The following is a 24379-nucleotide window of genomic DNA, read 5'->3' as shown; positions in this document are numbered from 1 at the left end:
TCTGTCAACTTATTTACACTTACTGTACTGATGAACCTCATTTAGTCAGCACTCAAACCCCACCTTTTAAGGTTGCAAAAAGGTACTTTAATGATCTGGTAAATGCTGATACTAAGAAGAAAATGGTTAGACCATTACGGATTCCTAAGTCTGTAAAACAGATCCTGGTAAATGCTGATCCTGATACTTATGAATCTGTTTACTCTGATGTCCAACCACCCAAAATCCATCAACCTCAGTACCTACCTCTCATTCTACTCAACCTACCCTCAGAACTTATCTCAAATCCTATCTCTCCACTTCACAGACTACTCAACCTTCTTCTTCAGCACCTACTGTGAAGCCTACATCCTCTAAGCCAAAGAGAACAAAGACTGTTCCTCAAACACCTCAAAAGAGGAGGAGATTTACTTTGAGAGATGAATCAGATTCTGAGGAACAGATTCCTTCTTCAGAACCTGTGGTGGTTGAAGCTGAGAAAGCAACTTCTCAGAAGGATTCTGAAATTGGGGGTTCTAGGCTTCTCAAGAGGCTTAGACGCATGATAGTTCCTGAAACTCCCAAGGAATCCAAATCAACAAGGAAGTACAAGAAACAGAGGGCACAAAGGCTAGTTTCAGATGATAAGGAGGAAGCAGCTAAGGAAGGGGATCAGGAATCTCTGATCTCACAAGACAAGGAATTTGCTCCAGTCACTTCTTCTCCATCAACTCCATCTCAGGAAGCTCTATCTGACAAGGCTAACTCACCATCTGTGTCTCTTGTTGATCCAGGCACAAGTGCTGAAATTGATATTCAGAACTTGGTTGTGCCTGCAATTCTTTTCTTAGAAGCTCCAACAGCAAATAATCCTTCCACAACACCTGTTACTGATGCTGTTCAAACTCCAGAGTTATCAACAACACCTTCTCTGCATCAAGATGCTGATGATCAGATTTTAGGTGAGCATCAGGATATGGCTGTTGATCAGAACTTAGTATCAGATCAGCAATTAGAGGATGCTGAAGCCTCCATTGCTACTCACACTGTTGTCTTATCAGAAGATACTGATTCTTTAAGTTCTGATGCTGCGAATGTTGGAGATACTGGTGAAGCTGCTACAACTGTAGATGCTGATGAAGCAGGTCCTTCAGGACATACTCCTTCACCGACTCTTCCTAAGTCTGAACTGGTAAAGGAGTTTGTTATCAGGGATGCACCAGTACCTTGGAGTGAAACTCCTGCAGGTCAGGAGTGGACTAAGGAATGGAACTCAGTTTCATGTGTTCCAAATGCTTTACATCTTGCTGAGCACTTGACTAAAGCTGATGAAATATTAAATTCTGATGATTTTAAAACCCATCTTAGAGTCACTGCATTGAGTACTAAACATCTACAAGGTCTTCATTCCAATACTCATGCAGAGCTACACAAGATTCAGGAGAACTTTATCAAACAGGAACAAGTTTGGAAAATTGATAAGAAAAAGTTCTTCCAACCTACCATTGACAGGGTTGCTTATATTGAGAAAACTCAAGAGAAACAACAAGCTCGGATTGATCAAATTCTGACAAATCAAGCTTCTCAGCAATTGCAACTTACTGAAATCCAGACCTCAGTGGAACTACTTATCTCTCTTTTATTACCTGCTGATGCCAAAAAGGGGGAGAAGGTAATTAAGTCCAAATGCAAAACCAACAAGACACTGCAAGGAAAGGATGATGGAAAAGATGACCAAGGAACCTCTGGAATGGGTAGTGGTCATAGTCAAGGTAGAAGGTTTACATCAAGACAAGCTAGTCACAGAACAAGTTCTGATACTGGGAAAAGAATAAGTTCTGCTACTGGTAAAAGGATAAGTTCTGATGAACTTCTAGATCTTGATGAGGAAATGTCAAGACAGTTATTTCTTCAAGAAAATCCAGGGATGGACTTGGAAAGTTTAAAGGAAGAAGAAGCCAGACTTAAATCAGAGAAAGTCACATCTAAATCTGAAGCTTCTGGTAAAAAGTTACTTCCAAAACCTAAAGGCATTGTGATCAAAGAAAGGATACATACTGAAGCAACTTTGGCTAGATCACAACCACAGATAGATCCAAGATCCAAGGGTAAAGAAAAGGTTGGTGAACCTATCAAGCCTTATGTACCTCCTAAGGAAGAAGAAATTACTGATGGAAAAGATGATATTGCTCTGACTACAAGAAAAGTTCTTAAAACAACCTCTGACATGGCTCAAGTTGTTCAGAGTTAAGAAATTGTAAGTTCTGATATTCAGAATAAGCAAGTAACCTCTGACAGTGCTCAAGTTAACTTGATATCAGAAAATAGATCAAAGACACTCCTACCAGGATTCACTAAAGCAAAACAGACTCAATCTTTGAAGACTACTGCAAGTGGTTTTGAAGCAAGAGTAGTTACTGGAAAGGAATCTAGAGATAAAACTGGATTGGGAAGTGCTGATGAAAGAAGAGTACACAACACTACCAATGATCCAACTTCCTTGAGTGAACCAGGTATTGGAGCAACTCCTGAGAAATTGAATCAACTGGAATCTGTACAGATGGTTTACCATACTTACTTGAAAGAATACATCATGTTGTATTTCATGACAGATGGTAGGGTTTATCATATAAGACAAAATGCCATTCCTTTGAAGTATTTTGAAGAATTGAAGCATGTACTTTTCTTACTTCAAGTGGATGACAGAATAACAGAGACTGCTGCAAACTACTTAAAAGAACAGATTCAGAGACAGAAAAGGCTTTATTCTGTTAAGTCTGACAGCAGATATGTTCCAAAGTACAGAGATCACAATGGTGATATTATTGATATGAAGCCTAATACTGCACAGATCAGAACGTATCTTGGTATTAAGGGACTTGAATTCAATCTTGAATCTGACAAAGCTTATGTCATAAGACTAGATCAGGAGTTAAGAAAAGCAAAGATTAATGATCTCAGAGCTGCAATCTTTCAAACTGGTGAAGATACTGCAGAGCTTAAAGATGTTAAAAGGAGAATGATTGATGAACTAAGATATGCTGAGAAATGTTTGTTGAAGAACTATCTCAGAACAAATCCTGACATCAGAGAGATCAGAAAATGAAGAAGCCAAGTTGAAGATCTACAACTGCTTAAATTCTGATATTTATACAGATTGAAGTTGTTATCAGAAGTTGAAATTGGTAAAAACTTTAAGGACTGTAAGTTGTAGTTATCTAGTCTATTTCTCATGCATTTGTACTTAATGCTTTTGACATCATCAAATATCTGTTAAACTTGTATATTTTGTTAATTTACAAGTTGGGGGAGATTGTTAGATATATTTGACAATGTCATGGCTAATATGTTTTATGTTTAGCTTTCAGATCTTACGTGAACAGGATAAATCAGTACTTAACTGTTGATCAGTAATTATACTGGAAGTCAGGACTTAAGGATATCAGTACTTATATTATCAGGAGATAATCATCAGAAGATAGATATCAGAACTTAAGTGCTGAAGCACAATCAGATAAGGACAGTAGCTGATTAAAGGAAAGAAGATCGAGATAAACATAATAAGAGATATGCATGAAGAAGGAATTCCGTGAAGAATGGAATACTTGGAAGAAAAGATATCTTATTGATATATTTTAGGAAGCAGAATTATATTCCATATCAATTAGCGATTATCTTGTAACTGTGTAGTATATAAACACAGACATAGGGTTTACACTATAAGTGTTATCATTATTAGAAAAGATTATTCATTGTAACCTTAGCAGCTCTCGTGATATTTGTTCATCACTGAGAGGTAACAGTTCCATACTGTAACAGAGTTTATTGTTTCAATAAAGTTTGTTTTCTGTTACTTAAGATCTTAAAGTTCGATTTGAGAGTGTACTATACACTGTATTCACCCCCTCTACAGTGTGTGTGTGACCTAACAGTTCCCTTAACCTTTCTCAATATATTATATTCCTTTTATGATCCTCTCTTATAATCCTTTAATTTAAATCCTTCTTATCTTGTTACCTTATACTCAATTCTTTTCGTATCTAGTGGATTTCCGGGAAAAATCAAAGTGTTCGGAATTGGATTCTGACGATCTTTACATACACTTATATACCATATAGAGTACTAATAAAATCTCAGAATATCCATACCAGAACCCCTACATAGTGTGGCATGAAAAGTTTTTTCATTCAGCATAATCTGCAAAATCACTATTCATAAGGGTTTCAAAAATTTCCAAAAATTGGGGTTATTACAAAATATATTTTTTAATTAAAGTAAGAATAATTCGCGTATCAACAAAACATGCACCGAGTCCGACAATCAAATTTTCAATGTGTTATCTATTTTAATATGGTAGAGATAGATAATATAGATGTATTTGTAAAATAGTTAAGTTGGTGATAATAAATTTTTATTAAAAAGATTTTTAAATAATTCTTTTATATTTTATGTTACTTGTAATTAAGTAATTATTGCGATTGTTAGCAAGCACACGAAAGAGATGTTTTGAATGTTTTGATTGATTTGAAATATATTAGAGAATTATATAGTTTATTTAAGTGAAATATGTTGTAATGGGTTTGTTAGCAGGGATGCTAATGATATTAAATTAGGTAGTTTCACGGACACAGACACGAACACGAAAGGTAGAGTTGGCAGGTCTTTGGTAGGGTTTGAGACCATCACTACAAGAATAATGTCAATAGACATCACACATTAGACATCGGTTAACTTTGCCACTGATGTTAAAAAAAGTATTGACATCACCCCATGTTTTTGTGATGTCTTTGTTCTTTGTAGACATCGGTTATAATTAAACCGATGTCTAAAATTCACCAAAAAAGTAATAATTTCGCGCCCACCTTTTCTTTCCCCCCTTAGTGAAATTTTCATTCAGTTTTTAGTTCTACATTCCCCCCAATCCCAAAATTCTCCCCCCTTAACCAAATTTTGGTTCCCCCCAAATCAATCTTCAGACACAACAAAATCAAAACAAAAAACTAAAAACAAAAAAACTAAAAACTAACAACAAAAACTCTCTCTCTTTCTCGAACCCCCCTCTCTTTCTCGAACCTCTCTCTCTCGATCGAACCTCTCTCCCCTCACAATCTCTCTGAACTCCAGCCATCATCTCACCATCACAATCTCTCGAACCTCTCTCTCTCTCACCTCCCTCTCTCTCTCTCTCTCTCTCTCTCTCTCTCTCTCTCTCTCTGTCTCTCCGCTCTCAATCTCTCCGTTAAGCCTCTTTCAGTTAACCTCTATACTTCGGTAAGTGTTGTATCTACTTGAATCGAACTGGTCTTCTCTGCATGAAGACCAGTTTTAAAAGTTGAGGATTTTTAAATTCAAAGCCCTAATTTTGTAAATTGGGGTTTTATCTAATTCGAAACCCTTATTTTTTTTATTAATTTAATGTCTAAACTTGTTGCTAATGTCACACCCCCAACTTAAGCATCAAAATAAATATAGCTATTACATCATTTTAATGAAGAATACACAACCAAATCCAAGATCTTACAGTTTAGGGTTTGGAACAGCCCAACACTACCATCTATTACATCTGAATACAAATACCGAGTCCTCACACAACTATTAATACTTATTCTACCTGAGCTCGAACATAAGCATCAGCATCACAGGTCTTACGGGCAGTCTGCTTAAATCTAACCATAGCTGCTAGCTATAATATCAGGGTAAAGCAAGAAGTGAGCCAAATGCTCAACAAGTGCTAACAGTACGACACAAAACATAAATCGAGATATACATTAAAGAATGACAATGGAAAGACATAACCAATGGTAACGAGAGATAAAACTGTGTGAGATGGCATCATTTTTCTTGTATCAAAACAATTTTAAAATCATATCTTAATCAAAATCATTTTATGACGCTACGGATTACAGCCGGTGATCAGCCGCGAAGTAATCCCGAACCTCGCCGGGTTCTAAAACATTAATGGGAATCCCTAGGCAACTTTTAAGCCTAATATAAGTGTGGAAAGGACTCGCGTCTCAGTCCAGATCCACCATTCAAAGAAAACATTTATCCCCCTTTGGGACTGAAAAACCCTCATTTTATTTATTTCAAAAACTGATGCCGAATTATGATAAAATCTCTTTTTGCAGTAAACATTTTTTTATCAAAGGATTATAGATCAACTCGAAACATGGGAAATATGGTACTAAATCTCAGGGCCATGATTCACAAAACTTTACTCTATTAGGGTAACTGAATGGTTTTCATGTATCAAAGTTTGGACAAGGGAATTTTAGTGAGGCTATTGGATATCATGAAAGGAAGTGCCAAATTGGGCTTAAAGCAATGGTTTCTCATCAAGGTTCAAGTGCTGGATCATCAAGAATGTAGGCTTCATGAATACTAAGGGTGTTAAGGTATGAAGAAATGATTTTTAGCTCAGGATATATCAGAATTGACAAGCTTTAGGATAAGAAAGAGGGTATCAATCAATGAGGAATCATGTTGGTAAGTTTCTGACTATCAGAGTTCAAGGTAAGGTTCTATAGGGGTTCAAGTATCAGGATGAGATATCAATACTTAGGAATCAACAGCTTGCTAATCAAGAGGATCAATCAAGTAATATAATAACTCTTTATTTTATCATGGCATTTAACTATCATGAAAAGACTTTTGAACGACTTGCAATACATACTCGAGGGTTCATGGCATTTCTATATAATTCAAAGATAAGCGAGAGATACGCTTGATTTAAACATATCAAAATGACTCAGGATGATTGCATCGATATATATATATGAACTGTTTATAGTAAATACGAAGGTCAAGTTGAATCACTTGCCTTGAGATAGGCTGGTCTGGTCTGACTGGTAGGAGCAACTGGAGCTTCACTCGACTTTTATGGCAAGTTTTCCCTCGTCTCGAGATCCTACATAAATAATAATAATCCTCATTATAATATATTCTCACCAACTTAACCTATTTACAACTCGAAATTAAACACGGATGGCACTTAGGCCTATATGCACTTAATTTATATTCTCCTTTAAATTATAATTGTACACACATAGCCACATATTCACATATCATATATTAACACCAAATAACACCATATATACCATAATGCAACACTAGGCTTGGATGATCTTGACTCACCACTTAAGTCACTTGGTCGCTAAACTAGACAAGGTCTTCTAATTTTGGCTTCCTAACTCGATGTGCCTTTCCTAAATTATCCAAAACCTATTGACCCTCACTTGTGCCTTTTGCTCTACTGACCTTATACTATCTTACAACTATGGTGGTCGACCTAATACTCACTTCTAAGTGTTCTAAAACTATGTGATAAGTGATAGTGCTCACTGGTGCAAATTTCAGAATGACAACTATGGTTTCTTGAGTGCATTAGACACTCTTAAACTATAAGTTTTCCTTCAAAACTTTTACACAAGACTCTCCTGACCTAAGGGCATCTCACAAACTTGATGTGGCTCAAGGGCCTGGCTTGGGCCTTCTTGGGCCTAAGCTAAAAGTCCAAGGTTCCCCTGTTTTTCTGGGCAGAAAATGCCCTGACTTGAGTTAACTTGCGACACATGGTTCTGACTCATATCCTATGAACTATGGTTGGAAAAACTTCTCTGACACTCCCTCTAACTAAGGCCCAATTGGTCCTAATGAGGGCCTACCCATGACATGGTCAAATCTCCCTATTTCTTAGTTGCAACAAAACTGTCCCCTGCTGGACAGATTTTGTTATTCTACTTGTGCCCCTAACCAAATGATATGCAAACCTCCAACCAACTCCTAAAACCTTTTATATACTCCCAATACTAACTTCTGGTAGCTTGGGCCTCAAAGTGCACACCAATGACATGGTCAAAACTCACTCTAAACCTCAGGGTGCTATACTGATTTTTCTGCAGAAACTATAACTCTCATTTTCCAAGGTTTTGACTTGATAAACCCAACTAACAACAACTAAATACTTAAACCAAGACTTATACATGGTATTCTACTGAACTAACTCCCTTATTCTCAAAATAACCTTGGTGAGATCATCCTTACCTAAGGTACAATTATGGCAAAACAAAAGAGACTACACTTCACAAATCACAAATCTTCATGCTTTTGAAACAACAAGATATATATTTTTATAAAAGATAACCACGAATTATTACCATGCAACAAGAAGAATAAATCAATATTAACACATTATTCCTACTGAAATTAAGGCTCACTAACAAAATCTTTCCAAATGATCAAAATCTTACAATATTCTAAGAGAAATCCACATGAATGCATGCCTTCGGGTTTTTCAAACCAAAACAACACATTTTCTACATATGTCCTATCATAAAATTGACATGCAAGCCTAGCATAAAATATACCTAGATGATCACTTAGCATGCAAAGAGTTTTATCAAGACTTCACTAAGATTTTCATGTTATCATCACAAAAACACACAAAGTGGAACATGACAACCAAAACACCATCCATTCGGCTCCTATCAAGTCATAGCCGAATGGATTAGGGTGAAAACAACAATTGCATGAGTGTAGCATACTCATGTCTAGCCATTCTCAATCCTTTGCTACTATAACTCATGGTGAAAGCCTTAAATTCACAAGAATCAAGGATATTCACTTGGAGTTTTAACAAAACACCACCATGCAAGGTCAACACATAAGTTTTTCTACTCTAAACTCTTAAGATATACAAGAACAACATGTAGGGAGCAAGATTACTTGAATATAAGATGGATGTTTGAGTGAAAGAATGGAGAAAAGAAAGGGGATGGGGGCTTCGGCTATGGTGATTGCCGAGAGGGAGGAAAAACCGAGAGGTGAGGGAGGAGGGAGGGAGGAGAGAGTGAGGGTGGAGTGTGGAGTGGGGTGAATATGGAGTAATAATCATGTTAGTTTGGTTTTTATTTGGCCAAAAGTGAGTGGATTTGAGATTTTACAAGAGTAACCTTCCAATATAGTTAGGTAGATTTGCATGCAAGGGTAAAGGGGTAATTTGGTTAGTAGAATGAAAGTGAGTGGGGTTGGAAATGTCTTCCTTGCCCCTTAGTTGAATTGGAAGAGTATTTGCATGCAAGGGTAGCCACGTAATTTGCTAATTATAACAAATAAAATTTATAAAGATTTATTTTTATAAAATAAAATACAAGTTCAAAAATTATAAAATTTATATCATAAAATAACTTGGATTTTTAGAGACTTTATAAAATCATTTTCAAAATTTGTGAACAAAATACCTTTTAAAAGAAAAAATTTCCAAAGCTTAGAATATTCCTTATAAATCAAAAATAAAGAAATTAAATAAACTCTTGCTTTGAAAAATCATATACTACACAAAGCAAATTTATAATGCAGAAATTTTCACTCACACTAGCGTACAATCATTGAATATATTTTTATTTGACTTTAATATTATACCCAATCCATAAATAATATTACATAAAATGTCGGTCGTAACAGCTAATACTTTTCTTCTTGTTGTATACAGGACCTAATCTGAGAAAAAGATTTAAAGCTTTAGGTAATTTGGGTTTTTTTGGTTGTATATTTGTATTTTTGTTTATTTTTTTTTATTTTTATAAATTAGGTTTTAATTTGTTTGTAATGTTGTGATTTGTTTTTGCAGGACATTAGTGCTGTTTAATTTTTCGATCTTTGTTGAGTTTTCTTTTCCAACTCTATTTTGTACGCTTATACATTTGATTTGTTTTGTTAGTATTGATAGTGTTTTTTTTGTCTATGTGCTATGTAGTTGGTTCTTAAGTTGATCTATGTGTTGTGTATAATATGCATTATGTATTATATGAAATCTCAGTTTTGTTTTGTTTCCAATTATGTGCCGGAGAATTCATTTTGGTATTAGTATGTTATATTTAAATGTAGTCGTGTTCTGAATTTTTTATGCAAGTGTGTGGTTAATTTAGTCATTGTGTATGCAAGTGTTTAGTTGAAAATAGTACATTTATAATTTGATAATCTGCATCCGTGATCTGACTATTATACTATGATTAATTATTGTTAATTATATAGTGATTATACATTAAGTATTGAATGACTAGTTAATATATAGTACTAGTACTATAATTAAATGTATAATATGAATTACGTAATGCATTACAAATCGATTCATATCATATTATAATAAAATATATAACATTAAAATGTATAATATGCATTATGTATAATATGAATTCTCAGTTTTCTTATGTCGTTTATAGTCTGCCCTATGTGTGGTTGTCATACTTAAAATCAAGTTAGACTTCTAAAATAAATATTAGACTTATAAAATAAATATAAGCCTTATACTGAATTTTTTAGTGACATACGATAAAAGCCGATAGGGATTCTCTACAGTATGAGATTGGTGTTGAAAACTTCTTGATATTTGCCGAGGAAAATGATAAAAACCCCAAGAAAATTCATATGTCTATGGACTTTTTTCTTGTAGTGCATGCATTGCGTAATAGTAATAAACGTTAAAATTAATTGTTTAAATAAATAATAATTAAGTAAGGCTAATTAAGTAATTTCAGCAGGTACTAGTTAATATATAGTACTAGTACTATAATTAAATGTATAATATGAATTACGTAATGTATTACAAATCAATTCATATCATATTATAATAAAATGTATAACATTAAAATGTATAATATGCATTATGTATAATATGAATTCTCAGTTTTCTTATGTCGTTTATAGTCTGCCCTATGTGTGGTTGTCATACTTAAAATCAAGTTAGACTTCTAAAATAAATATTAGACTTATAAAATAAATATAAGCCTTATACTGAATTTTTTAGTGACATACCAGGTGGTTTTAAATGGATAAGTCTTGGATAAAAGCCGATAGGGATTCTCTACAGTATGAGATTGGTGTTGAAAACTTCTTGATATTTGCCGAGGAAAATGATAAAAACCCCAAGAAAATTCATATGTCTATGGACTTTTTTCTTGTAATGCATGCATTGCGTAATAGTAATAAACGTTAAAATTAATTGTTTAAATAAATAATAATTAAGTAAGGCTAATTAAGTAATTTCAGCAAGTACTGACCGACCGACTACCAAACTTTTATATAGTATAGATATTTAAAATTTTAAATAAATATTATTTATCCGCTTAAAAACCCGCTTAAAATTCCACTTAAATAATGATCCTTATATGTTTTACAAGACATGGTTTTATAAATTTCAGTTCATCACTTTTCCAGAATATTTATTTTTGTGATTGGAATTGAAGAATTTTATAGTAATGATAATTCTCATTTACCTTTAAGCTGAATCTTGAATATCTATACAAATAGATAGTTCTATTCTATCTTCTACACAACTAGAAGATTTACACAACTACGGATACTAAACTAGGAAAATACACCAATCATACAACTCATCTTACACTAAATATGGTCGGAGAATATCACAAATAATCAGGAATATCAACATATAATTTTTCTCATTTCTATATTGTGTTTTATTTTTATATTTGTCGATTTTATAACCGAAACCGAGCCGATAATAACCGAACCGGGGTTTGTTAAACTGAAACCGAATCTGAACCGGCGGTTGCAGTTTTTGATTTTTAAAAATCGGATATATATGGTTGCGGTTCCGGTTTATCTCAAAACCGAGCCGAACCTGCCCATGCTCTCCCTAGTTTAAAGCATACTCCATTCATACGGTTAAATTTTTTACATAGCGCGTTCGGTGTTTTAGTTTATACTAGCCTATAACCCGTGCGATGCACGGATTGCTTTCAATATTCGAATAACTTTTTAGAAAATTATAATAAATATATTTGACAATATATAATTTAAAAAATTAAGTAACCTGATAAATATTAATGATGAAATATAAGAAATTGAAAATTAAATTAGTAGTAATAGTAGAGAAAAAAAGGAAAAAATCAGAGGAAAGAAGAAAAAGATTTTTTTAGAAAATAATATATTTAATTGATGAGTAATTTAAATATCTAATTATGAAAATTATTATATTTTGATAAGAGAAAATTGTTGAATTTAGAGAAATGTAGAGGAAGGATAATGGAGGATTAGTGGAAATATAAATTGAGTAAAAAATGGGTATAAGAGAGAATTAGTGGAAACAAAGGTGATGAAATATTTAATGAAATGTAATCAATAGTTTTGAAGAATAATAAGAAGAGAAGATGACATCTGTCATCTTTAAAGGAGAAAATGCTAAGTGTCTTTTTAAGGAATGAGTGACACTTGGCATAGTGTACTCTACTTTAGTATAGCGTAGATGAGCATATAGTATTAAAAAAATGTGGGTATTACACCCCAGATTGTCGAGTCATTTTGAGTCGCGCTTGAGTGGTTGGTTGTTGCATGTGTGCAATGAGTGATGCTTGGAATGTGTTCTCTTTCACGAGAGCTTTCCGAGGCACTTTAAATCACTCAAAATGATTTAGGGATGAGTGAGATATGATTATCCAAAGATGGTCCCTTAAGAGTGGAAAATGAGTTATAAAACCTTAAGTCCCACATTGAAAAGAAAAAGAGATTTTCTTGACTTTATATAGCAACACACATATGTAGTGTTCACTTGTGTTGTCTATGTATTGCTCCATCACCTACGCGGGCACGCAGAGGGGTGCAAATTGTGGGCTTTTGAGGAAAATCTGAGGCTTACGAAGCCTTCGAGCTTGCCCGCGTGTGTGACGTGCGGACACGAATGTAGCAGAAAATTGGCCCGAATAACGCCAGACTAGTTTTGTTAATTTTTATTTTCCGCTGGGCCTGGGCTCAAATAAATTGACTTACGTTTTTATTTTTGTGTCAGTCGAATTAATTAATTAACAATAATTAATTGACCACCTACCTAATTACACCGACCTAATTAAATAACGCGTTTTAATTAATTATGGCAATTGTGTAGCGCACAAGTTTTTCCTCCCTATATAAATACCTCTAGGGCGTTAGGGTTAAATACACACAAATACACAGCCGTTCCTAAACACCTACCCTCTAACCAGTGATAGTTTCTTGCTCGCTTTCAAGCTCGCTGAGAGTGATGACCTTCGGCGTCGCCACTGCAATCCGTTTTATCCCGGGAGGCTTTTCGGTCACACAATACGGTGAGGGCTAATAAGTTTTAAGGAGACAGTTCCGCACTGGACTCTGGTTTTTATATCCTTCACAATACGCTTCCTGTCTCCATTTTTTCTGTTATTCGATTATCTATTTTGCACGAACACACCTATACGTATATTTGTATCGGCACAAATTGTTGCTAACAATCTTAAAGCTTATTATTTTTAATCTGTGACTAACAAATCTGTCTTGCATGGTTTTTTGTTTAATAGACTAATGGAGAACGTGAACAATATGACTTATAACGACGTGGTTGATTCCAACGCACAGATTATAACATCTGATGGGGATCACCAGCCGCCGCTAAACCCTGATGGGGGTCAGTCGATGGTTGGACATGTGCCTCCGGGACATGTGCCTTGGGGAATAACGCCTTGGGGACATACTGTCGTTGAACAGTTCAGTGTGCCTCTTGGGCAGAATACTGTACCGGTGGGGTCTACTGGTGTGCAAACAACGGTAGTATAGACGCCTGTTATGACTGTCACACCTGTTGTACCTGCTACACATACTACACCACATGCTGAGAAACCTGAGAAGTTCAATGGATCGAACTTCAAACGCTGGAAGCAAAAGATGTTGTTTTATCTGACCACACTGAACCTTGATTGAAATTTCAAGGAGGAAGTACCATTGCTCACTGCTAAGAGTGATATGCAGACTGTGTATGCTGCGGATGCCTGGAAGCACGCCGACTATATCTGTCGGAATTATGTGCTAAACTGTTTGGCTGATTCATTGTATAATGTTTATTGCTCGAAATTATCAGCTAAGGTCTTATAGGAATCACTTAACCATAAGTATGAAACCGAGGACGCTGGGGCAAAGAAGTGGGTTGTTGGTCGCTTTCTTAATTACAAGATGACGGATTCTAAGACTGTGCTCAGTCTGGTGCAAGAACTACAAGTGATCATCCATGATATTCATGTTGAGGGGATGGTCATAAGTGAGTCCTTCCAAGTTGTTGCTGTGATTGAAAAGTTGCCGTCTGGTGGGAAAGATTTCAAGAACTACCTTAAGCACAAGCGTAAGGAGATGTCTATGGAGGATCTTATCGTTAGACTTCATATTGAAGAAGACAACAGAGGATCCGAGAGGAAAATCAATGTTGCCACTGAAAAGGCGAACGTGGTGGAGCACCAGAGCTCCAAGCCCAAGAAGAACAATTTTGGGAAAAGGGAAAGCTGGCACCCAAAGGAGGAATTTCGAAGCCGTCGAAGTTTCAAGGAAAGTGCTACAACTGTGATAAAGTGGGGCGTAGGTCTGCCGATTGCAAGAAGCCCAAGAAGCCCAACAAGAAGAAGGAAGCAAACATGGTTAATGATGTATCCAAGGAGATGGGTGACATAGACCTATGTGCTACAATCTCTGAAGTAAACATTGTTGGCTCAAATCCAAGGGAATGGTGGATTGATACTGGAGCTACTAGGCATGTTTCTCGGACAAGGCGATTTTCTCTACATCAAAGTTTCTAATGCTGGTGAGAAGTGTTAGTCGCTTAACACGTGCTAAAATTCACGCAAGTATATGCGTTCGCAAGTAATATAGAATTATTTATGGTTCCTTCCCACAGGGACAGGCTTAGATTAACTTTGTGATTTATGTACTTATGTAACAATGATATGGCTATTATTCAATGCTAAGACGAATAACAAATTAGGTTTTGATTATACTACGATTAACCATTGAAAATTTATACTAGAGAACATTAACTAAAGAGAGTAATAGAGTTGAATAATATATGACACAAACATGGGATTCTAACTTTATTAAGTACTTCATTCAATTGCCTTTTCATTCTTAACCTTAGCATGTAATGGTGATTACACTAATTAGATAACATGAAACTGATAAACGCCAACTTTTATTGTACGAATACCATACTACCAAACATCCACAAAAGAGATAAAAGCTGAATAGACACCAATTATATTGAGACCCTATATGTCTATAGAATTTGACAACGTAACGGTTTAATGCACAAGTTATCTATCGTGATTACATAGGGCAAGCAAGATGGTTAAAATTAACTACGAATCTTGTACAACAATAACACATGAACCTATGCTAGCATGGCAAGTTCTAAATCCTTAAATTCACTTTCGCTTCATTAAGAATTAACACACTATCTTATAAGTGTGTGATGCTCATAAGACGAATAAGCACAACCAATACTAGGTTATCATACAATCACCACACACAAAGGCATCGAAACAAATCAACTAAAAAAATCCATAAATAAATCCGCTAGAACCCCACGATAACGATTAACCCATAATCGGACTTATCATCAATGTGGGTTCCGATGAAAGCATGGTGTAATAAATGAAGTCTTTATAAATAAATAATAAACAAAGTACGAAATCAAGAGTATTAGGTTCAACAAAACAAGAAACGAGCATCCAAGATTGAAACTTAGAACAAAAATTCACAAGAATAAACTAGATCTTCTTCGCCTTTGTTGAATTGTGCTATAGGTCTTCTTGTTGTCTTCTCCTTAAGCCCCGTTACGTCTCTCTGTATGTAAAACATCTTTATATATATATATGCTATAGAATTGATCAGGGCTTCAAATTCTCAAAATCCTAATAAAAACAGAATTCTGCTACCCCAACCTGGCGCGGCCGCGCGCTTGACCAGCGCGGGCGCGCTAAGTTTCTGCTCTTTGGACGCGGCCGTGCGCTTGACCAGCGCGGGCGCGCCATCCTTCTGCATAAAATTCTGACTTCTTCTTTCTTCATGCTGATTTGAGCCGGTCTTTTTACGAGCCTTTATTCCAACACCATCCAAACACCAAATTAGCACTACAACCATGCTAATTTACCTGATTACCTGGAAAATGCCTGCAATGTAAAAGCACTACAAAAATACGTAAAAACACCAACAACTTGAGTATAAATACACAAATACAAAGCTTTATGGAGCATAATAAAGTGTCATAAATGCCACTCAACATACCCCAAACTTAAATCAATGCTTGTCCTCAAGCATAAACAGACTCAAAGAACAAGAAATAAAAACGCATGAATGCAACTAAATTAATGCAACGACCCCCAATAGAATAACTAAACCAATCAACAAGCAACATCTCAACAAATGCAGTTATTCACATAAAAATCAATCAAACCCCACAAATCAACCTACAAACCAGAGACGTGTATGTGTTCAACTGCTTACAGATATACTATCGCAGCTAGATCAATAATCATGACTCACTACTCATCAAAGCAATTGCAAGGTTATAAATAGAATAAAAGCTATACTCAAAATAACTTATAACACTTCAATTCTTATTTTAGAGTTTTATAGGGATTCATGCTTTTATTCACAACAAAACAACAAGTATGCTTACTTGACCGTGTAATGAGTGAGATCCACAAAAGACTTTTACAATAGTACCCATGTAGCGAGCGTTAGGTTAGCGGATCCCAGACTATAAAAGCCTTAGGTCACTAGGCACAAAGTCCCCTAAGAACTTAATAACTCGAGTACTAAAGAGCCCACTCGTGATCAATTATACATAAAACTTATTTTTTCCCCTTTTTCTCTCTTTTTTTTCTTTTTTTACAAATTTCTGAACGAGTGCGTTTCGCTTCATCTCGCTTAACCCTAGACTACTCATATAAATATGAGCTGGCTACTAGCCATTTGACACCTAGCCATAACAACTAGTAGTGAAATCCAATTTTCTCCAAAAAAATTTAACAAAATCCATGCTATTTTATCATTAAGAGAATATCCTAAATTCTAAATATAAACAAGTAATTAAACCTCGACAAACAAACAAACCGTGATCATGATCTAGCACTCAAGCAACCTATAAAACTTAGTGAAATACAATTTTCTGTAGCATGCAAATCAATTTTACAAGACTTAACATCACAAAATATGACATCACTACACTAGCATCAATATCACAAGTCAGTCGGAAAAAGCATCTAAGGGATCATTTTATAATGCAAATGCATGAACTATATGAATAAACTATCATAAAAAATACCAAAATAAAATAGAATAATAAAAAAACTACATGCAAAATATACAACTATATGCACTAAACTATCATGAACATGCAAACTATATGCGACTCACACAAAATATATTCCTTCAACTACTACCCCCAAACTTAAAATTTTCACTGTCCTCAGTGAAGGTAATAGTAAGGAATCAAGCATACCTACTCGGAATCAGGAACATCACCCTCAACGAGTGGAGTGTCAGGCGTGTCTGAAGGTGGATACACGGAGTCCTCACCAAATACTGGCCACTAGATGATAATTCATGTGGCTCTGAATGTAGTCCCTAGTGCCTAGGTGAGATCACGTGCAAACCGACTATGGATGTCATGCATCGCATCCATCCTCCTCGCTAGACGCCTATACTGCGTCGTGCTCAAACCAGCTCCAACATCTGCTCCTACCTCCTCCTGCTGCTGCTGCGATCCCAAGGACCAGTCTCCTCTCCCAATTGAGCTCTCTATGCTGCTCAACGAGCCTGCGAAGTCCCACCAGCAAACGTCTGATCCGCTGGCCTTCCATCGGGCATATGGTCATAAGAATAACCAAGCCCCTTAGGATCGGGCTTCCCATCATACCACTATGTCATGTTCAACAGCGTCGAACTGTCGATAAGAGCACTAGGAAGCTACAACTGCTCATGTGCGGGCCAATGAACACCAACTGCCATGCACAGCTTCGTCACAACGGACGTATAGGGTATAGAACTCGTAGTACCTCCTCACAAAAACCTCAAAATACCCTGGTAAATAACCATCCCAAGATCCATATAGTCCCCTTGAAGAATACCCCACAACAGACGAGCACGCTCTACAGTAATCTCATGCACATGAGAAGATGGCATGATGTTAGCACAGATAAACGAATTCCAAGCACGTGCAAACCTGTTCATGCACGAGGTAAGGAACGTGTAATAATCAGTCGTACCCCTCTTGAACTTCCAACGAGTCTCAGGAACACACAAAGTAGCAACAATCAGATCCAGATCAAAGTCCTCCAGAGTTTTATCATTCCAAGTGTCCTGACCGGGCTTCCTCGTGGGATGCTCAATCACCCTCTTTATCGCATCAACACTATACTCCACAGTTATCACCCTAACCACCGTGAAACCATTCTTCTCCGCATATGCATTATCATAAAACTCTCGAACGACACTCATGGGCATAGCAGCGGGTGCCTCACAAAAAGGAACCCAACCCATCTCCAAGATCATCTCCAAACACTGACCATATTTCCCCGATGGCAGAAAACCTCGTTCCTTTGCTATAGGATTCGAGAGAAGCCTTGTGTACTCCGCTTCAGCCTCGGGAGTTGAAAACCTCGGTCTCACACCACCCACACTCGAAGAATCGGTAGTGCTGCTGCTTACTTGAGTTCTTTGTCTCTTGGGTGCCATTGGGATTGAATAAGAGAGAATAAAAGATTAGTGTTTGAGAGAGAATAGTGTTTGAGAATTTGAGAAGTGGTGGAGAAGTTTGTGTATAAGTGTATGTATATATAGGAGGTGAGAAGAGAATTAGATATGGAACAGAAGTGGGAATTGATTATGAGAATAATGGGTTTGATTTGGAGAGGGTAATCTGGGATGTGGAAGAGTAAAAATTGGGTGGAAATTGATTTTCTGTTAAAAACCCCGATTTTCTCTTCACAAACTGCTGTTTATTTATTTTTTAATCGGGACCCCAGCGCGGCCGCACGCTAGATCAGCACTGGCGCGCTTGGTTTCTGGAATTCCAGCACGGCCGCGCGCTAGATCAGCGCGGGGGCGCTCAGCTTCTGAAGTTGGCCCTGAAATTTTTTGTTTTTTCTGATTTTTTTATGTTTTTCTCTTGTCTTCTTGCTTCCTCTGCCTACTAATGTACAACAAACTTGGGTTGCCTCCCAAGAAGCGCTAGTTTTATGTCGTTAGCTCGACGTAGAAATGCGAGATTAAACGGACAATAAAACGGCACTAACTACCTCGCGGTTTGCCATGTCACCATAGTAATGCTTCAACCTCTGCCCATTTACCTTGAATGCTTGGCCCGGATCATTCTCAAAAATCTCCACCGCTCCATGTGCAAACACAATTTTGACAACAAACGGCCCTGACCACCTTGACTTCAACTTCCCAGGAAAAAGACGGAGACGAGAGTTAAAAAAAAGAACTTGTTGCCCCGGCACAAATGATTTGAGCACTAGACCCCTATCGTGCCACATCTTGACTTTTTCCTTATACATTTTGTTATTTTCATATGCTTGAAGTCGAAACTCATCGAGTTCATTCAATTGAAGCATCCTCTTCTTTCCAGCTGCATCCAAGTCCAGATTCAACTTCTTCAAAGCCTAATACTCTTTATGCTCTAGCTCCACCGGTAAATGACACCCCTTATCATAAACCAACTGAAACGGCGACATTCCCATTGGAGTCTTGTATGTTGTTCTATACGCCCAAACAGCTTCGTTAAGCTTCAAAGATCAATCTTTTCTCGATGGACACACAACCTTCTCTAAAATGCGCTTGATCTCTCTGTTAGATACCTCAGCTTGACCATTTGTCTGAGGATGATAAGCCGTAGCAATGCGATGATTCACATTATACATTTGCATCATAGCAGTAAACTTGCGATTGTAAAAATGCGATCCCTCATCACTGATTATAACTCTTGGAGTTCCAAATCTTTTGAATATCTGTTTGTGAAGAAAATTAAGCACTACTTTCGCATCATTCATTGGCAATGCCTTAACTTCAACCCATTTCGACACATAATCAACTGCCAATAAGATATACTGATTGTTACAAGATGAGACAAATGGCCCCATGAAGTCAATTCCCCTCACATCGAAGACTTGAACCTCGAGAAGCACATTAAGAGGCATCTCATCCCTCTTGGACATATTACCCACATGTTGACATCGATCACATTTGAAAACAAACTGATGAGCATCTTTAAACAAGGTCGGCCAAAAAAAACCTGCTTGAAGAATACGAGCTGCCGTCTTTTCTCCACCATAGTGTCCTCCATAAGCCGTTGAGTGGAAATCTTGCAAGATCCCCCCCCCCCCGTTTCGCTGTAAGGAATACATCTCCTGATGATTTGGTCAGCTCCTTATCGAAAAAGAAATGGCTCATCCCACATATACCACTTCACTTCATGCAAAAACTTCTTCCTTTGAGCGTATGATAAGTCGGGAGGCATGATATTACTCACAAGGTAGTTCACAATGTCTGCAAACCACGGTTCTTCCTCTTACACTCCAAACAGCTGCTCACCGGGAAAAGACTCATTGATTAATGTCTTATCTAGTGAAGTTGCACTTTGATCCTCTAAACGCGAGAGATGATCAGTGGCTTGATTTTCAGTCCCTTTTCTGTCCTTGATCTCTAATTCAAATTCTTGAAGCAAAAGAACCCATCTGATCAATTTAGGCTTCGAGTCTTTCTTTGAGATGAGATATCGAATTGCAGCGTGATCAGTGAAAACTATCACCTTTATCCCAAGCAGATAAGATCAAAATTTCTCAAAACCATAGACAATAGCCAAAAGTTCTTTCTCCGTAGTAGTATAATTTATTTGAGCACCATTTAGGGTCTTACTAGCATATAGACCATATGAAATATGTTGTTCTTTCTCTGCCCAAGAACTGCTCCAACTGTATAGTCACTTGCATCGTATATCATCTCAAAAGGTTCACTCCAATCGGGTGCAGTTATGACAGGTGCCGTGATTAAACTCTTCTTTAAGAACTCAAAAGCAGCCACACACTCGTCATCAAACTTAAACGGGATATCCTTCTTCAGAAGATTGCACAAAGGTTTAGAAATTTTTGAAAAGTCGTTGATGAACCGCCTGTAGAAGCCTGCATGACCAAGAAAACTGCGAACCCACTTAATAGAATTTGGTGGGGGAAGATTTTCGTTGACTCCCATTTTGGCTTTATCCACCTCAAGACCCTTACTAGAGACCTTGTACCCAAGAATAATACCCTGTCGTACCATAAAGTGACATTTCTCCCAATTGAGAACCAAATCGGTCTCAACACACCTTTTGAGAACGTCGCCCAGATTCTGCAAGCACTCATCAAATGAATCACCAAACACGGAGAAATTGTCCATGAAAACCTCCACATTCTGACCAATCGTATCAGAAAAGATAGCCATCATGCATCTCTGAAATGTGGTTGGTGCTCCACATAACCCAAAAGAAATTTTCTGAAAGGCGAAAGTACCAAATGGACAAGTAAAAGTAGTATTCTCCTGATCTTCTGGAGCAATGCAGATTTGATTATAACCAGAATAACCATCTAGAAGACAGTAGTACTCATGCCAAGCCAATCTGTCAAGCATCTGATCAATAAACAGCACAGGGAAGTTATCTTTTCTTGTGGCCTTATTTAACTTCCTGTAATCCATATAAACTCTCCACCCCTTGACTGTTCGTGTAGGAATAAGCTTATTCTTCTCATTAGCGACCACCGTGATACCTTCTTTCTTAGGCACACACTGAACTAGGCTCACCCATGAACTGTCAGAAATAGGATAGATGATCCCTGCATCTAGCCACTTAAGAATTTCCTTCTTTACAACCTCTTTTATGATCAAATTTAGCCTTCTCTGTTGCTCAACAGTAGGCTTGCTTCCTTCCTCTAGCAGAATTTTGTGTATACAATACGAAGGGTTGATTCCCTTGATATCTGCTATAGTCCAGTCAATTGTCGATTTGAATTCTCTAAGAATTCTCAAAAGCTTCTCCTCGTCGCTACCTGAAAGGTCAGATGCAATAATAACAGGCAAATTAGATGCATCACCCAAAAATGCATACCTGAAATGTTCAGGTAAAGGCTTAAGCTCAAGAGTAGGTGCTTCCTCAATAGATGGCTTGAGGTGCTTAGGAGCTTTGTTCAAATACTCTATTCCCAGAGATTCAAAAGGCATATCAATCTTCCTCTTCCAGGGAGAAGCATTCAGAAATTGCAACTGTTCATCCCCTTCATCATGTTCACTATCGGAATTCCCCAACAAAGCCTTCTCTAAGGCATCAGACCTTAGCAATTGATCAAGTTATGAAGTAACCACAGAATCAACCAACTCCACTTTTAAGCACTCCTCATTTTCCGTAGGGAACTTCATGGCATTGAACACATTAAAAGTTACATCATGATCCAACACTCGCATGGTGAGCTCACCCTTCTGCACATCTATCAAGGTTTGGCCAGTAGCCAAGAAAGGTCTTCCCAAGATTATGGGAATCTTCTTATCCTCCTCGAAATCAAGAATTACAAAATCAGCAAGGAAGATGAGTTTATCCACCTTGACCAAGACATCCTCCACAATACCTCGCGGATATGTAATCAAACGGTCGACCAACTGGAAAGTCATATAAGTAGGTTTGGATCAGGCAAGTTCAACTTCTTGAAGATTGAGAAGGGCATCAGATTGATGCTAGCTCCCAAGTCACATAGACACTTGTCAAATGACACCTTTCCAATGATGCATGGAATAGTAAGCTTCCAGGATCTTTAAGCTTCGAAGGCAACTTCTGTTGCAGCACAACACTGCATTCCTCAGTGAGAGCAACGGTCTCTAAGTCATCAAGCTTCACCTTCCTAGAGAGAATACCTTTCATGAACTTTGCGTAACTAGGCATTTGTTCAAGAGCTTCAATGAAAGGTATGTTGATGTGAAGTTTCTTGAACACCTCCAGAAACTTCTCAAACTGCTTATCCAATTTTTTCTTCTGTAACCTCTTAGGAAAAGGAGGTGGAGGATAGATCTTTTTCTCCCCTGTATTAACCTCAGGAGGGGTGGGCTCAACAGTAGTCTTCCTTGGTTCCACTTCTGCTTCCTTCTGCACTTCTTCTTCTTCAGCCTCAACTTCAGATTCTGGAGTCTTTGTTTTTTCAGGATTCGCCACCTTTTCAGACCACAATGTAATTGCTTTAACATGCTCCTTAGCTTCCTTCTTTCCTGGCACTTCAGTATCACTTGGAAGCATGCCAGGTTGACGATTCAGTAATGTGTTAGCAATTTTCCCAATCTGATTCTCCAAGGTCTTGATAGACACAGCTTGGCTCTTGCATATTAGCCTCAACTCCTCCAATTCAGATTTTTCATAAGCCTGCGGTAGCTTCTGAAGTTGAAGTTGTTGCTTAGCGGCATATTGCGGTTGCTGAAAACCATGAGGGTTATACTGCCTTGTTGTATATGGCTGATAAGATTGTTGTACCGCATTCTGATTATTACTCCAGCTGAAGTTAGGATGAATGCGATTATTTGGATGATAAGTGGCTGGAGCTTGTTGATGTGATCTCTGAAAGTTGCTCACAAATTGAGCTAATTCTCTAGAAATAGCGTACTGCTCAGTTTCATGTGCCTCCGCACAAAGCTCACAAATACTAGAGATTTGATTAACTACATAATTTTCCAAAAAGTCCATTTTCATCGTCAATACTTTAAGTTGGGCAGCTATAGCAGTTGCTGCATCTAACTCCAGAATTCCTGCTACATTGCCCTGAGTTAGCCTCTGAGAAGGATTCTGGTATTCATTAGCAGCCATCAGTTCGATCAATTCATAAGCTTCATTGTAGCTTTTGGCCCATAAGGCTCCACCAGACGCTGCATCGAGCGTGGGTCTAGACTGAGCGCCTAAACCATTACAGAAATAGTTTATAATCATCCAATCAGGCATGCCATGGTGTTGGCACTTCCTTAGCATCTCCTTATATCATTCCCAAGCCTCACACAGAGATTCTCCAGTTTGCTGAGCAAATTGAGTAAGAGCATTCCTGACTGCAGTAGTCTTCGCCATCAAAAAGAATTTATTGAGAAACTTTTGAGTAAGATCCTCCCATGTGGTGATAGACCCTGGCGGGAGAGAATGTAACCAACACTTTGCTTTATCCCTCAGAGAGAATGGGAAGAGTCGCAGCTTGATAGCATCTTCAGTTACCCTATTGAACTTGAAAGTGTAGCAGATCTCGATGAAGTCCCTGATCTGCATGTTGGGGTCTTCTATAGGAGAAACCTCAAATTGAACTGAGTTCTGTATCATCTGAATCGTGCTCGACTTGATCTCAAAAGTGTTAGCCGAGATGGCTGGTCTGATGATGCTCGACTGAATATCATCGATCTTAGGCTGAGAATAGTCCATCAAAGCCTTAGGATTTTCTGCTTGATCTCCCATCACTACTAGATTTAGTTCCTCGACTTTTTCTTCTTCTGCTACTTTCTCTTCGTCCTAAAACACTTACCTTCGAATCACTACAGCTTCTTCCTTGGCTTGATCCCGAGT

At 37.3% G+C, this 24379-nt stretch overlaps 1 non-coding gene across 1 annotated transcript; it reads left to right on the top strand.

Annotated features, from left to right (window-relative positions):
- The first annotated feature begins 23774 nt into the window (after positions 1-23774).
- LOC141694684 (small nucleolar RNA R71) lies at positions 23775-23881 on the top strand. Its single transcript, XR_012563970.1, has one exon. It is a non-coding gene; the product is annotated as a small nucleolar RNA R71 (small nucleolar RNA).
- Positions 23882-24379: the final 498 nt, after the last annotated feature.

This window comes from Apium graveolens, chromosome 10 (assembly GCF_009905375.1).
Source record: "Apium graveolens cultivar Ventura chromosome 10, ASM990537v1, whole genome shotgun sequence".
Classification (NCBI taxonomy): Eukaryota; Viridiplantae; Streptophyta; class Magnoliopsida; order Apiales; family Apiaceae; genus Apium; species Apium graveolens.
The sequence above is the reverse complement of the archived record's forward strand: the minus strand, read 5'-3'. Positions and strand labels throughout refer to the sequence as shown.